This window comes from Falco cherrug, chromosome 11 (genome assembly GCF_023634085.1).
Source record: "Falco cherrug isolate bFalChe1 chromosome 11, bFalChe1.pri, whole genome shotgun sequence".
In the NCBI taxonomy this organism is placed as follows: domain Eukaryota; kingdom Metazoa; phylum Chordata; class Aves; order Falconiformes; family Falconidae; genus Falco; species Falco cherrug.
This window is the reverse complement of record NC_073707.1, coordinates 24,553,930-24,568,710: the sequence shown is the minus strand read 5'-3', so window position 1 is coordinate 24,568,710 and position 14,781 is coordinate 24,553,930. Positions and strand designations below refer to the sequence as shown.

The 14,781-nt window shown below is 42.9% G+C and overlaps 1 long non-coding RNA gene across 6 annotated transcripts in view; it reads left to right on the top strand.

Moving 5' to 3' along the window:
• LOC114016668 (uncharacterized) overlaps positions 1-14,128 on the top strand; it is a 267,129-nt gene extending 253,001 nt beyond the window's left edge. For 3 of the 6 annotated variants that reach the window (XR_003561281.2, XR_008734496.1, XR_008734498.1), the window contains 4 exons: positions 59-224; positions 1,220-1,589; positions 7,080-7,172; positions 7,775-14,128. This is a non-coding gene — a long non-coding RNA (uncharacterized LOC114016668). The remainder of the gene's footprint in view (positions 1-58; positions 225-1,219; positions 1,590-7,079; positions 7,173-7,774) is intronic. The other 3 variants (XR_008734500.1, XR_008734497.1, XR_008734499.1) reach the window with 3 other exon arrangements.
• The last annotated feature ends 653 nt before the right edge of the window (positions 14,129-14,781 follow it).

Below are 14,781 nucleotides of genomic sequence, written 5' to 3'. Positions count from 1 at the left end.
AGTTACGTGCTTTTTGCTTTTCACACCCAAATTTCTTGCTTTATTTTTTCACCCACAGGATCTGCGGGATCTCCCCCTGTGAGAGGCAACTCAGGCAGCTCGGTCCTCTCTGCCATCTCAGCACTGCCAGTGGAGAAGCCCAGGAGTGCAGAGCAGTGGCTGAGCAGCAATTTGAATATTCATATTTAACTCTTCAAACAACAGAAGATACTTCAAAACCATGCGTGAGACAAAATGCCATTAAACTTCCAATCATTAAACCTCTGTTTGCTGTACTTCAGAAATGAGCAGTTCATAACAACTGGGGAATTCTGATTGACAGTTTGCCATCAGGAGCCCTTAAGTAGGATTTTTCCAGCTATAATGCAGCATACTGTTCAGTGCTGCCTTTCGCAAGATGCTATTTCAAGTATAGGAGCAGGAGGAAAATTTACATAAAAGCTTCATATGTAATATGTGATTGCTCTGAAATGAAGAAGCACTAGTTTTCCCCTTATTGTTTTAGAAATGAAGAGTGCACTTTGTTTTCTTGTTTACTTAACACGCTCTCTGATCCCTTGATTTGTTTCAAGCGTTTTTTGTCAGCATCACGAGACCTTGCTTACCTGGTAAATTTTATGTGTGAAGTGATTAGTGTTCGAAGTTCCTGAAAAAAACAGCAGTAATGATGTCTGACAACTTTTCTTTCTTTTTTTCCCCCCCTCTTAAATAATATTTCATGGTACATTAAATGGGTTACGCAGTCTCTTCTTTAGAGACCAAAGCAACGTATTGCCGCTTACTTAATGTTTCATCAAGCAGCTAGTTTTTAAAAGGAAAAAAGCCAAAGGCAGCATGGAATCCTTCCCCGAGCCTTTTCTCAGTTCGTTCGGGATTTGATAAGGGAATGGTAATAATTTGGAGACAGATACAGAAAGAAAAATAAATATTATTTCACAATAAACCTCTTAGTGTGTCATTTGCTATCACAGGCAGATACTAGAAACGCTACTTGCTAAATCCACTGAACATTACTTTTTCAGAAGTCAAAATGTTTTTAACCAAACTGCTTTCTTGATGTTTGCTTTGGATGTACCAGTCAGAGCCACAGCAGCCCAAGGAGAGAAGCAAACAATTAAAACATTTACGTATTTGATTCTTGATAGACATCCCTACAAGGTAGGTTTTAACATATTTTTCTTCTTTTTTTTTTTTCTTTTTTTTCTTTTTTTTTTTTCAGTAAGAAGGATAAGCTTGGAGTGCCCAGTCACCGTGGTAACTGCCAGAAAAATTCTCCTGAAGTTTGAAGAGGTCAGCTAACGGGGTCAACAACTCTGGCCTCTCCCTGAGCTGGGCCTGGCAGGCTCCATCCTGCGGTTGGGGTGTTAGCACAGGCTGAGCCCTGGGAGGTGGACCATTCCAGCTCTGATATAAATTTTTTGAGTCAGTTCACGGCCTGGACTCTCCAGGTGGCCTCCAAAATCGATTGTGACCTTGTGACCCTGTCTAACGGAGGCATAGCATCCAACCTAAGTAAGGATTTAGCCAGGAACGACAGCTTTCCACTGAGTGTTATTGGGGACAGTACAAACAGTTTTGGAAGCAAGGAGGTAGGTATGAGGAGTAGAGGTCATTAAAAGCATATTAAAAAACAATTTTAAAAATCCTCGTTAGTGGAAAGTTTTTATTAGCAGTAACTGTTCCTTAAATAAACTCTTCTGGTAACAATTTTTTTTTTGCTTCCCTAACAACATTATATCAAGTAATTCAGTGAATTAATATATGAAAAATTGGCACTTTATATATTCCAAACCAGACAAATATTTTATCTGCCTCTGGATTTTGAACTTGTAAATGAAGCTGACTGGCATGTGTTAAACTAGATGTCTGTGAAGCATTTTTTTTCCTCAATATCATAAAACCCAGGAGGCTGTTTATTCAATCGGGTTGTTTATTCTTTTTTAATATGGTCTATATTTTTTTTTATGTTTTAGGAAGTATCTTCCCTAATATGTGCATTCTTTTTAGGTTCAAAAGGCTCTTAATCCCTGTAATTTTATTTTTAAACTAGGAAATCAAGTAGCATTCAGAATAGTGTGGAATGAAAGTGTAAGAGTTTCACAGGCTAGTTCCTTTACTGATTTGTAATACAAATAGGGAAGCCACAAATGTGGTTATGCATTTTTGCAGAAGAAAATTGTGGTCACACTAAGATTGTATTTATAGAGAATATGATATTTTTTTCCTTTAAGATTTTAAGCAACAAACTATGTGGGGGAGAAAGGCTGCTGCAGATGTCTGGTTTTGTTATCAAATCTAGAAACTTGCCCTTCTGAGTGAAAAGATGCGCTCATGTTTTATTCCGGCTTCTGCAAAACCTCAGCTCCACAAGCGTTGCTCAGATGAGTAAGTGGAATTGCACCGAGGAGCAAAGTCCAGTCTCCCAGGTAGAAAATGCTCTCCCAATTTAAGCGACTTTAAAACTGCTCTGAAGGAAGAAAATTGCTTAATACTTAATACTTGCTCCAGTCTTAGAAAATTTACTCAAACTGATTCCAGCAGGAATCTTGCCCCAACGCTTCTTGTACCTTGCAGGAGAGGGCCTGGCTCTGGCATCCTTCTTCCCAGTCGTTTACCTGTTGCTCAGTTCCCCTAAGGTTAGAGGGGCTGTGCAGAGATGGGGCTGTTAAATGCTGTTCTGGCTGAGAGTCTGAGCTGCTCCACGTGCTGAGTATCATTGTACTGCTGAAAAGCCCCATAGGTTACAACAGCAAGAGTCTCTGACTTTCTATTTGCAGTAACACCTTGCTCTGCAGAAAGTCCCCCAAAACACATGGATGTCTGTTGGCCAGAGTGTCGGCCAACCTCTTTTAGGGTTGGTGTAACCTGCTTGGGTGGATTATCTGAAGAGCGGAGCTTCATTACTAGGAATAACAAGGGTGGCTGAACTGTGCCCTAAAATAATTTAGGGCTCAGACCTGCACATGCAGATATCAATGGTGACACTGTTTAGTTCCATCTGAATATCAATCATAGTTTGTTGCTGTCACTGGGTTTTTAAAAGAACTATGCTGCAAACAAGTTGTTCACATTAGCAAGCGTGTTGATTCAGGGGAGTGCCTTATGTAGCTAAGCTTGGCAAGGCACAGCCTACAGTCCTCGGTGAGGACCAGCACATTTGATTGGTTTTCAGAAGAGAACATTTTAAAAAAAGGAATGGTGAGCAGCTTGGCAGGTGAATCTTCAATATTTTCAAAAGCATCTGCAGAATTTTTAGCTAGGTTGTTTTCTTTCTTTTTTTCTTTCTTTTTTTTTTTTTAATGCTTATATCTCCTTTGTAATGTGAACAGAGTTCACCAGTTCTACCTGACAAACTGAAGGGGATCACTTCTAAAACAGATGATACAACTATTCCACTGGAACTTTTGGACAAAAACTGCCCCAGATTTGCCCCAAAGCCTGAGGTCTGAAATGAGAAATTGTTGGCAGAGGGAACAACCAGGGATCTCAGGAGCTTGGACTTGCTGCAGTTTTCTTTAGTGTTGATTTCTGTAAATCCTACTGAATTTACAACCAACTGCAAACCTACAAATGTTACTTGAAACAGGTCCTGGGCTTGCATCTTTTGTACCTCTTCATGTTCAGTTGTTCATCCCATCCTGGGATGTGGAGTGCCTAGAGGAGCATATGTTAGTGGTAGCTGCAGGTTGCTGCAGTGGGACTATTTGCCACCTTCCCCTTCAGCTCAGTGAAGTGCTTACTCAGTTTCGTTTGATTCTTTGAAATATTTTATGAAGTGTTGACTGTTTTAGTTTTAGTGGAGTGATATATATGAATGGGCTTAATACAGTGTTAGAGATGAACAGTCTGAATCATAAAAGTCTCTGGACTGGTGGTTCCCAGCCTCTGTCCTATGGATCACTGATTATCCATGAGGCCTCGGCAGGTTTGCTGCAGGTGGTCTGTGGAACTGTATTAAATAATAATGTTCACAGTCATCAATTAAAATTTTGATGAGAAGACTGTGCGGCAGTCTGCAAGAAAATCTGAGAGCTGAGAGCAATCTACTAGCCTTAAAGCTCTGAGGATGTCTGCTTTACAGGAATGCGTCTCAGCCTGTGGTCCATGAGGCATTAGAAGGTATTTTGGGAATGTTTTCAGATTAAATACATGCCCAGTTAAATGAACACACTTTATTACTCATGCAAGCAAGCAAAAGAAAAACAACACCCCCCCCTCAAAATAAAGAGAAGAAAATAGAAGTAATAAATGAACACTGATGCCTCAGCCTAGTTTGTGCTTGCTTGTATCTAATCCCCGTGTTTCCAGCGCTCTCAGAGAGCCAGAAGCACTGCTCTAGAAAGCAGCACGTTGCCACAGCCTGGATCAGGGCTGGCAAAGGTCTGCACACTCCGGAGGAAGCAGGCAGGGCAAGCGAGCGCTGGGATGTACAGGTGCGCTGGCAGAAGGTCCTGAACAAGTGCTGCATTTCCTTCTCCTTTTACCTCTCGCCGCTTGGAGTGTGTGCGCGGCTGGCACGTAGTGGAAAAGTCAAACTAATTCTGATGCTTTTCCCTATTCTGGGTGGACTAAGTCAGAGAAAGCACTTACGGCAGCCTTTGTGGAAGGGTTACAATATAGTTGATACTTTAGGAGCTATAGGAAGTTCTTAATCCTTCCCTGCCTACGGGACTGTCATTTATAGACTTGCTATTGTCTCATCTTTTATAAGGATGTTTCCTTACATTAAGGTTCCAGGAGCAACCGGACTTGGCCATTGTTCACAGCTATTTTAGTTTGTGGTTTAATGCACATCTAGTATTCTGTTTGTGCTTTCACTGCTCTCCTACGCAGCAGACTGTACCTACACACTGGCTTAGGTGACAGCATTCTCAAAACATTCAGTCCTGTGTTTCTTTTTTTTCCTGATTTGTCTGTGCATCTTGATTTTGCATTAACCTAGTTTATTACAGAAAACACGATAAAGCACACATAACTTTATGCATTTAGTTGGTCATTTCATGTTCAGTTCTTGTTTGATGAGCAGGCATACTTGCTTATAAAAAAGCTTCTATGTGTTGCTTTTCTACCAAGTTAAATCCTTTTAATAATAAAAAAAATCTCTTACTATATAAAAAGAATGAATTCAGCCATAAGCAGACAAAATGGAAGTGTAGATTATTTTGCATGTATAAAATCTAGCTTGAGGTTAGTGGTGGTTTAATTACAGGATTTTTTTATTGCTATTCATACAGACGTCCATTGTTTTCTGCTTTGATTTATCTCCAGCTTAGCCCTCTTCAGAACCCCATTTCTGGCAATCTCAGCAACATGTGGGGGTCTGGCAGCTTCTGCAAACATTGCCATCTTCCCTGCACTGCTCCTTCTTCTGCTCTGTTCCACCCGCGCCACAGCCTGTCATTTCTCAAAAGCCCTTAATGATGCCTTTCCTCCGTCATCTGCCCCATGGCTTTTCCAGAATCAGACGTTTTTGTCAAAGTTTTTCAAACCAATCTAGAAATAGATACAGAAATAAAGGCAGGTGATCTGGTGATCGGGTGATGGGGTGACGTTCTGCCACTGCCTTCCTGCCCTGCCTTGGGCAGATTACAGACCTCCGGAGCTCAGCTCTTTGTCCACACAATAATAATGATAATAACAACTTTTCAAAGTGCTTTTATATGTCTGAAAGCTTTGATGCAAACTAAAAGCTACCTGGATTTTGTCAAGCCTAACTCTGCCTAACACTTTCCACCTTCTCCACTGCTGTCTTTTAGCTGTGAAGGTTTGCTGATAAGCCTTTTAGACTCAGTTTTTGCTTCATGCCTTGCATATAGTGACATTTGGGCTTTTAAATTACCCTTACATTCGTAACATACATAGCAGCGCTGATACAATTTTTTCCACATGTGTTCTGGCTTTGCTGAGCCCCCACCCCTGAACAAACTACAAACAGCCGGATGATGCAGGGTTTCGAGCACCCGGTAACCCTTGCGTGCTCCAGGCTGCACCCAGCTTTATCACAGCCATTAGTGGGCCAGTGCCCATCCAACGTGTGCTCCAGCCCCTCTGCGCCCTCGTTACACCTTGCGTAGCAGTTCCTCCCGCTGGTGAGCTGCTCTTGTAGTTTCCAGTTATGTAACACATCTCATTTTGTGAATATGTGAATTTAACAGCTGTCAGTGTCAGCAGCGGTTGGGGTGGTGGTGTGTGTGTGTTGTTTTTTTTTTTTTTTTTTTTTTTGGCAAGCTGGCATTACTCATCAGTCTCATGGTAGTTTTGTTTGAAAAATGCTTATGTTAGAAAAAGTGGATTTATCAGCTCAGCACTGTATGGTGCTAGCATGCAGCACAACAAAAGACAAGTGCTCATTTCAGTAACGCTTGCAGCATTTCATGGGGCCCCCAAATAGGCTGAACAAGGCTTCTCTGGCAACTAACCCCAAGTACAGTGGGAAACCGTTAAAGTGGCAGTGTCACTGCCGGCAAAAAGGATTTGGTTTTCTTCCATCGTTTATTGCTGCCTTTTTTTTTTTTTTTTTTTTTTTAAATAAAGACTATGAACTGCATTAGGAATTTCACTGAATATTAGTGAAAAAAGGGCCCTAATTGAAAATGTTGTACTCTTAGCAGTCATTTTTTTTCTCATGGTTTCTTGGCGCATAGACCAAACTGTCTGTCTGTCCTTCTGAAGCATGTGTCTGCTTCATGGGGGAAAATAGGATACTTGCAGGTTTTTCAAATACTATTACAAAGTCAGTAGTGTGCAGCCTTTCAGGGAGGACGCATTCTCTCTTTAAATCAGTTTATTTTCAGAATGATTTGCTGCACTTATACTTTCTTTTGTAACTGCTTTTCCAGAATGCAAATACAACCTGGAGAGTTTTCTGTATTTAACTGAATGTGTCAGGTGGTTAAAATCATGTTTTAAAAACAGTATTACATGCTGCAAATGTGTTAAACCCTTTGTTCATATCTATTTAAAACAAATGTATTTTTCAGTATTTATTTATTTATTCTCTCTGTTTACACTCTGTACAGAGAGTGAAGATAAACAAGTGAATTTCATTTTTGCTGAAAAATTGTCTTTTACATTTTCAGGTTCTCACAATACTGTCAAGATGCTACAAACCCCATGTGACAGAGATTAGAGGGGAATACTTATTTGAAGAAATCTTTGTCTGTAGCTGTATTGTAAGTTTTATAAAAGGTTCAATTTTATAAAATGCAAATTCTGACTAATTGTTCCTCTGCAAGCCTTCACGGTTTCTGTAGCTGCACGGTTAATCTACTACCTGCCTCTACCCAGGTATCCGACAGAAGTCAGAGCTGGGTAAAGCATGTCTTCACAGATCAGTTACATCTATTTTAAACTTTTATTTGCTAAAATGTGATTGTTTACCGTAACTTGCATCCCTGTATTTAAACATGCACACTTTTAAGGCTGCACAACAGGCAAATGCACCACCCCTGGACACAAACACACACACACATTTCCCTGTGTTCAATTCCCACACGTGGGTGGGCTCCAGACGCCACTGTGGCTGGGTGGCTAGGAGGAATGGGTGCACGCAGCTCCCATCTCATCCGCCGGGTCACCGTGGAGAGAGATGGCCACAGTGAACTGTGCTCTCTGCAAGGACAGGGGTTTGCGGTTGTGGCTGCTGGAAGCCTGGAACACCTCAGGCAGAGATGTATAGGCTGGAGGCATAAATGCATCCTGGCGTCGCGTTGTGTCTGCACGCGGAGCGCGCAGCCCCTCCATCCTCCCCACCCTTGCCCATGGTGTCTTGCAGCATCCATGGGCAGACATGAAGCAGCCACCTCTGAGCTCGCTGTGATTAACCCATCGGCTTGCAAACCCGTCTGAAGACAGCGCTGCGTAGCTGGTAAGATGCTTGCATTTCAGCTCAGTACCCAGAAAACTGGGTACCTTCTAGGGTGTTTCTGAAGTAATGTAGACAAATTGGAGACCCTTGGTCCTTAGCCAGAGCAGGCACAGGTAACATACCAAAATGATGCTTCAGGGGAGCAGGGAAGATGTTCAGTTTTTTGTCCTTTGACTGGAGTAAATTTGAAAGCTATGGAGAGGCACCAAGCACAGGCTGGGGAACCAGGCTTTGAGGGCATGGAAGCCATGGAAGAACTTCCATCACTGATACTCTGATGCCCTCTATCTTGTTTCCACCCAGGGCAAAGCTCACTGCCCCACCACCTGGGCTGTAAGTGAATGATACTTCCTTCATGACTCACCATACCCCCACGTTTGTAGCTCATCCCCTGGTGCCTGTCGGAGCACCCGGGGCCAGGCACACTGCAAGACCCTGCTGTAGGAATGTAACTAAGAAATGCAGTTGGGAAGGCCAAGGAAGGGTTCTATCAGTAGCTGTGTAAAGGTAGGGGTAGCTGTTCCAGCACAGAGGGCAGGTATTGAAACGTTTCACCCATACCTACCGCAGCAAAGTTGTGGTCGTTAACTTGAGTGACGGGAATGGGGAACTGGGATGTCTCAGCCCAGACTCCCTCAAGCCTTGATTTGGTGGTTGAGATCTTGAACATAGCTAGAGCCTACGACATTAAAGGCTTTATAAAAGCAACAGTGCCAGTTTAAAACCAACCTCCCACATCACCAGCAGCCCCAGCAGGTGTAACGTGATCCAGGCAGCCCAAGCCAGTGAGTAAACAAGCTGGGGCTTTCTGAAAGAGTTGCACCAGAGAAACACTCCTCACTGGGAATTACAGTGGGTGTTTGTGCTAAGCGATCTGCGCTGCTATTGAAAGACCTGTGAAAATGGACAGACTCCTATGACGGTTATTTCTTTTTATTCCATACAGGTTTTTCCCTCTACACCCAAAACGAGGTAGGGGAAAAATTGTAGGTGAAATTTTCCCTAAATAGCCTGTAAAGTCTAGTGGGATTGTGCATGATGTAGCTCCTTGAACTTCAGTGGGGTCTGTTGCTGGGTTTTCCAGAGAAAGCCAGAGAAAACAATCCTACTGCTTCAAAACTGCCAAGCCAGTCAGTGGCATTTAATATTGTCCCCAAGGAAGCTGCTTCCTTTTGTTGTGTTCCCAGTCCCATCTCCAGTGAGCAATATTAACTTCAGGGCTTTTTACTTGGCTCCAACATTGGTTACTTTTTCCTCCTTCAACGCTGACACTTAAGCCTCCCGGCCGTGGTGAATTCACCCTCTGTAGGCAGCCCTGCTGCCCTCAGCTCTTCCCTGGCGTTCCCCTGGGTCCACTGAACGGAGGTGCACCGCACCATTTTAGATCATCTTGGTGTTACTGCCTGGCTCCCTAGCTGGGAGAAATGCGTAGAAGTTAAAAAAGGTGCTAATCTGTCCAAGTAGAGCCTGGAACTTGACAAGTATTATGGGTTTGGCAGGCTCTAAGGCTCGCCGCAGAGTCCTTGGAGCATGCAGACGGTGGGCATGCTACGCTGAGGTCCCGGCAGTTCAGCTCTGCTCCAGCATTTCTGCCTCCCAGCCTGGGTCCCATCCTGCCCCAGAGAGCCTCTCCCCCCTCCCCATGCCCATGCTCTGGTTTCTCATGACTTATGATAACATATAAGCAGCTTAGAGAATTTTTTATCAGAATAAGTTGAACACAATGCAACATTTAACTCTTAATGACAGCCACCTCTGACTGTGAGTGACATGTTATAAATTATGTTTGAACTGAATTTTTTTTTCAGAGGCAGATATTCCCTCTGCCACCCAGTCAGCCCTGTAACGTTGCACTTGTGGCCTTAATCCCACTTGGATGTGTGCCCTGCTGCCTCCACTTTCCGTCACTTGGGTACTTTAGTATTCTTGAACAAGTGAACAATCTTTGTTTCTGTACCTTATTAGGCCAAAGACCATAGCAGCTCGCGATGGCATCAGCAGGCCCTGCAGGCAGGATTCTCTGCAGACACAGCCAACCTCCAACAAACCCCTTTTTATCCTCCTGTTTCTAGGAAGAATTATGATGGTGGTGCCCTGCTGTTGATCAGTCAAATCTGTGGTAGGCCTAGAGATAAGTCCTGTAAGTGTGGTGTACTGTAAAACAGCGGCTCCCATTCATTAGTAGCTTGTGTGTAATAAACCACCCAAAGGAGGGGGGTGGGGAGGGAGAGGGACGAGCAGCTGCAGTATGCAGGAGCAAACAACACAACTCATTCTTGGGAGCCAAAACTTTCTAATTTGCTGCTGGGCTGCTGGGAGCACTCAAATTCTTTCTGATAATGCGCTCGTGCCCTCAGTGCTTCTCTCTGCCTTTCCCGAGTCCTGCTCCCTTGAGGTCCCTGAGTCTGGGATAGTTTCGCTTTGAACCCAAAACACAGAGGGTAGCTGAGCGGGGAGGAGGGGAGCCCATCGGCTGCCCAATGTTTGCAGACTCCAGCGTAAGCAAGCGGTGTACTCTGAGACAAGTCGTTCTGCCGCGGAATGGCTGTTGCACGTATCTGCTTGTGCAGTGAGTAAACAAAGCATCACATGGGCTGCAGAGCAAGCACAAGATGTGGAGCAAACCCATGCGTATCTGAGGCATGCAGGAGGAACAGAGTATCTCAAATGTTGACTTGAGAGCCTGATGGTGTATTTAGAAACCTGTGTCTCCCAAGAGGCAAAACACCCCAAGCAAACCTCAAATCATTAATAGCTGAAGTTACTTGGCTTAATTTCTACTGTTTTTTCACACGTTCCTGTAAATATGTGACTGTGATATTTCCCCATTGAAAATGCTTATAGGCATGTGAATTTAAATGGAATCTGCCAAGTGTAGCGTAGGATGTTGCATGTGTTGAGACGTCAGTAGTCCCTAACACTTGCATAGCTGTGAATATGTTGGTGCTTCAGGATCTCAGCCTTGGACCCTCCAACTGTCTGTAAAGCATTTCAGACCAGGAATTGAAATTACTGTGTTTGCACAACTGCTCTAATAGACCGGACCTTTGTACCAACATTTGTACTGTCACAGGAAAATGAATTTATTTTCAGATAGATGCTGCTCCAGAGGAGGGCTGTACCCTTGCAGGAGATGACAGTGACTGCTTTTTCACAGTGATGTGCCAGGCTGTGACGGTGCTGGGACTGCCTCCTAACATTTGTGTAGACAAGGGCTACTTTAATGGCAAATTCAGGCTTGGGCCAAACTGCGAGTACTCTTTATGTGGCCAAGGCAAAATCACAGATTTGAGCTTTTCCACTTTCCTGCTGGAGATCCATCTTTCTTTCTGCTCTCTGGGAGGAGCTGTGCTGTGTTGCCAGATTCTTAAGCTCTGAAATGAGAGGTGCTTCTGCCAGACTGCTGCTTGGTGAAGTTACCCAGTGGGCTGAGGTAAAAACGTCTCAAAAGAGCCCTTGTGTGCATCCACAAAATGGTGTTAACGAAACCTGGGTACAAAATGGTTTTCTCATCCGAAAGTTTAGGTCATGCAGTTTAGCTGGCCCGCCACTATGAGTTCTGATTGTGGCATTTTAGCATGTCTGACAAAGTCAAATCCCCCAAGCTTAGGTAGGTAGGTGGGCAGATACCTTTATAATAAAAATTCTCAGGTCAGTGCCAATTTCCAGCATGGAGCCTGACTTCACTATGCTGTTGCCAGGATTTCCAGCTAGAATTGCAGTGAGGAGGATTTTATGGGAATCTCTCCATGACTTTTCAAAGAAAATTGCAAGGTAACATCTCTGGTAATTGTTGCATGTCTTCACTATGTGAGTAGATGTGTCTGTAGCAGAGAAGCACCAGCAGGAAAGCTCCAGCGCTGGTCAGGCAGACCTGCTCCCCGATGGCAGGCAGCGCCCAGCAGTTACCTGTCTGCGATCAGGTTGTCAGCAGAAGGTTTGAAGTTACAGATGAGATCAGAAAACTGAGTGACTGGGCTGGGTAGGTATGTAATCAGGGGAGGGAGTTTTTTTCTGAGGGTTTGAGCCCCATCTCCAACACAAGCAAAGCCATGTAATCCTTTCCTTGCAATTAGAGCTGCAAAATAACCCCTAGGCCAGAGCACTCACGCAAGGACCAATTAGACAAGCTAGACAGTGGGAAAAGCTAAAAATAGCAAATAATCTGCCTCCACAAAAATACCTTGAATTGTTTGAAAAGGATGTTTTCTGAATTTCCTGGGAATCATTTACTGGTTTTATATTTTCATAGTGTTCTGCCAGAAGGGCTGTATTCTAACCGTTGTTTGACAGAGGTAAACATGAGTACCCAACTCTCTTCTTACACTTGAGACACTGAACAAAGCTGAGTAAGTTCTGAGATTTTAATATCTAACCAACTGAAATTGGGGGAAATGAATTTTTTCATATTGAACTGAGGCAAAATATGCCTTAGTGCTCTTTCAAGAAAAGCTGTCTAATAATCTGGGGGTAAATAATGACTTATTTGGAGTTGTTTAATGACTCAACCCAGTTTTCTTTAAAAAAGGATGTATGAATCAATTATATTCAACCATTAGTTGAATCCAAACTATTATAATAACTCCTTTTGGAAAGTATATTATTTGTGAAAGGCTGACAATGGCTGACTTATTTTGCAGCACTCCTGAGCTGGATGAAATGTAAAAATAAAAAAGCTAATCAGAACAGAATATTTTTAGTCTTTTGCAGGGAACTATAGATGATGCTATGTTATTAAGAATGATCTTAAAGGATGATTTGACTGTTTCTGATGCATTTTAATAAATGTAACATAACTCAGACCTGAGGCTTGCAAGCAAAATGGTGTGTTCAGAATTAGCTGTTTACTAATGCATGTAAAAAAGGGGTTATAGGTTGCTATGATTATTATTTTTTGCTGGTGACTTGCATAATACTGTATGAAAAATGCTGTGAACAGTAAATGACATTCTGTTCTGTCTTCTCTATCTACAGGAGATAATTCAAGAGGAAAAAAACCCCCTATAAAATTAAACAGCAAACTCTGTGTATCTGTGTGCACATACACGTGTGTATGCATGTACTGTTGCTGGCAGGCTTGTTTTCAAGTGGAGGGTTCAGTGATGGATGTTTCAGCATAAACTTTAAGTGTGTGGCAGACTGTGTTTTGTGTGGTACCTGCAGCTTATTTCATGAGCTGCTCTTTCCCATTCCAGGCAAGCGTAACGTGTTGCAGCACTGTCAGCCCCCCACCAGCCTCGTGACGGGGATGCTATATTGAAATTCCAGGAGCTATTTTCCCACTGCTGACTTGGAGCAGGAGTGACTGTGGTGGTGAAGGGGGTGCACCGGGGCCAGATGGGCTCTCGGGGTGCTGTGTGGTGGTGGGAGGCGTCGCTGGCCCTGGCGTTCCTGCAGGTGTGACCATTGGAAGGGTCTCTGGCCGCGCTGCATCCATGTGTGTGATGTGCATCTGGGCGTGTGAGCACGGCGGGTGTTCGCTGGCCTGGCTGCTGGACACGTGGTGACCGGGGCTGGGGAGAGCAGCTGTGGGGCTGCTCCGGGTGCTGGAGTTGCTGAGATCCACCCCATCCCTCCGGCTCGGCAGTCTCATGGCCTGTGTGAAACTGCACAAAGTTTCTTCTAAACGTGAATTTAATGTGCTTTCAGCCTTGACAACCTCCTTTTAAATGAAACCATTTATGTTGAGCAAAAGGCACATTTGCCTCTCCAAATAAATGGAATTATGGTTCCAAAATCTGACTTAATCCTGAAGCTCTTACACTGTACAGTAAGTAGAAAAGAAAGAGGATTGCTTGGAGGAGCAGGGGTTAGCAGGATCAGGCTCCATTTTATATAAACTCACTTGTTTTCCTTCTGATATTTAATATATCTTTTTCAGAACTCCCACTGGCTGTTTATCACGAAGTCAAAGTAACTTCAAATCTGTTACCTAATGGTAAACAAACTAATAATTGAAAATAATGAGGGATGGTACAGAGAGTGCCCATCCAGCTTTCCTGCTAGGAAAATTTGAGGATTGTTAAAGAAACCAAAACTGCTGTTCTTCCAGATGTATTTTTATCATGAAGTCACGTCCTTTCTAAATTCATATCAGGACTTTTCTCAAATACATTGTAATTATTTGTTCTTCTTCTACATTGTTTTCTTTGTAAAACTGTATTTAAAATCTGCATTGACATTTCAAAGGATTTGAGGGAAGATGTTTACAAAGTAATGGTGCCATTTGGATTTGTTATATTTCTAAAAATGGAATTTCTGATCAGATAACATTAAAACATTTTTGTATTCATTTTTGTGTGTTTTAATGACATTTATATATTTCTGCTTGTGATTTTGGTACCTTGTCCCATGTTACCAGTCTAATTAAGGAAAGTGGGATCAAAAGTTCTATTGTTCTTACAAGTCAATCTGTTTTATAACCCACTGCTGGTCTTAGTATTCTCTGAATTCAATGATTTGGATTTTGATTTATTTTTTTTCATTCTGCTAAAGCCCTGAGGTACCTGTATTCCAGTTGGTAGACTGCATATTCAGGACATCTAAGGCTGACAGAAGCCTGGGCAAGAAGAGTAGTTTGTTTAGTGGATGCATTGACATGAGTCTCCCACAAAGACTGAAATTAAAACTGAATGAAATTTATTGTGGCAATGTTTCCTTTGTGGGCTGCAAAAACATACATACAGAGAATTGCACAAAGAAAGTTTTGCAAGCTTGATTTCAAAGCTGAACCCTCTTGCAGGGAAGAAACTATTTAAAAAAAATCTTCCTGGAAGATGAGACTTAGTTTTTCCTGTACAAAGTGGATGGATACCTGGCCATCCATCCTTCATACTTCATACGCTGCTGTATTGTGACCCTGTAAGGGGGTTTTGTATGTGGACAAAAACTGGGCCCAGCAAAGGACGTAGTCA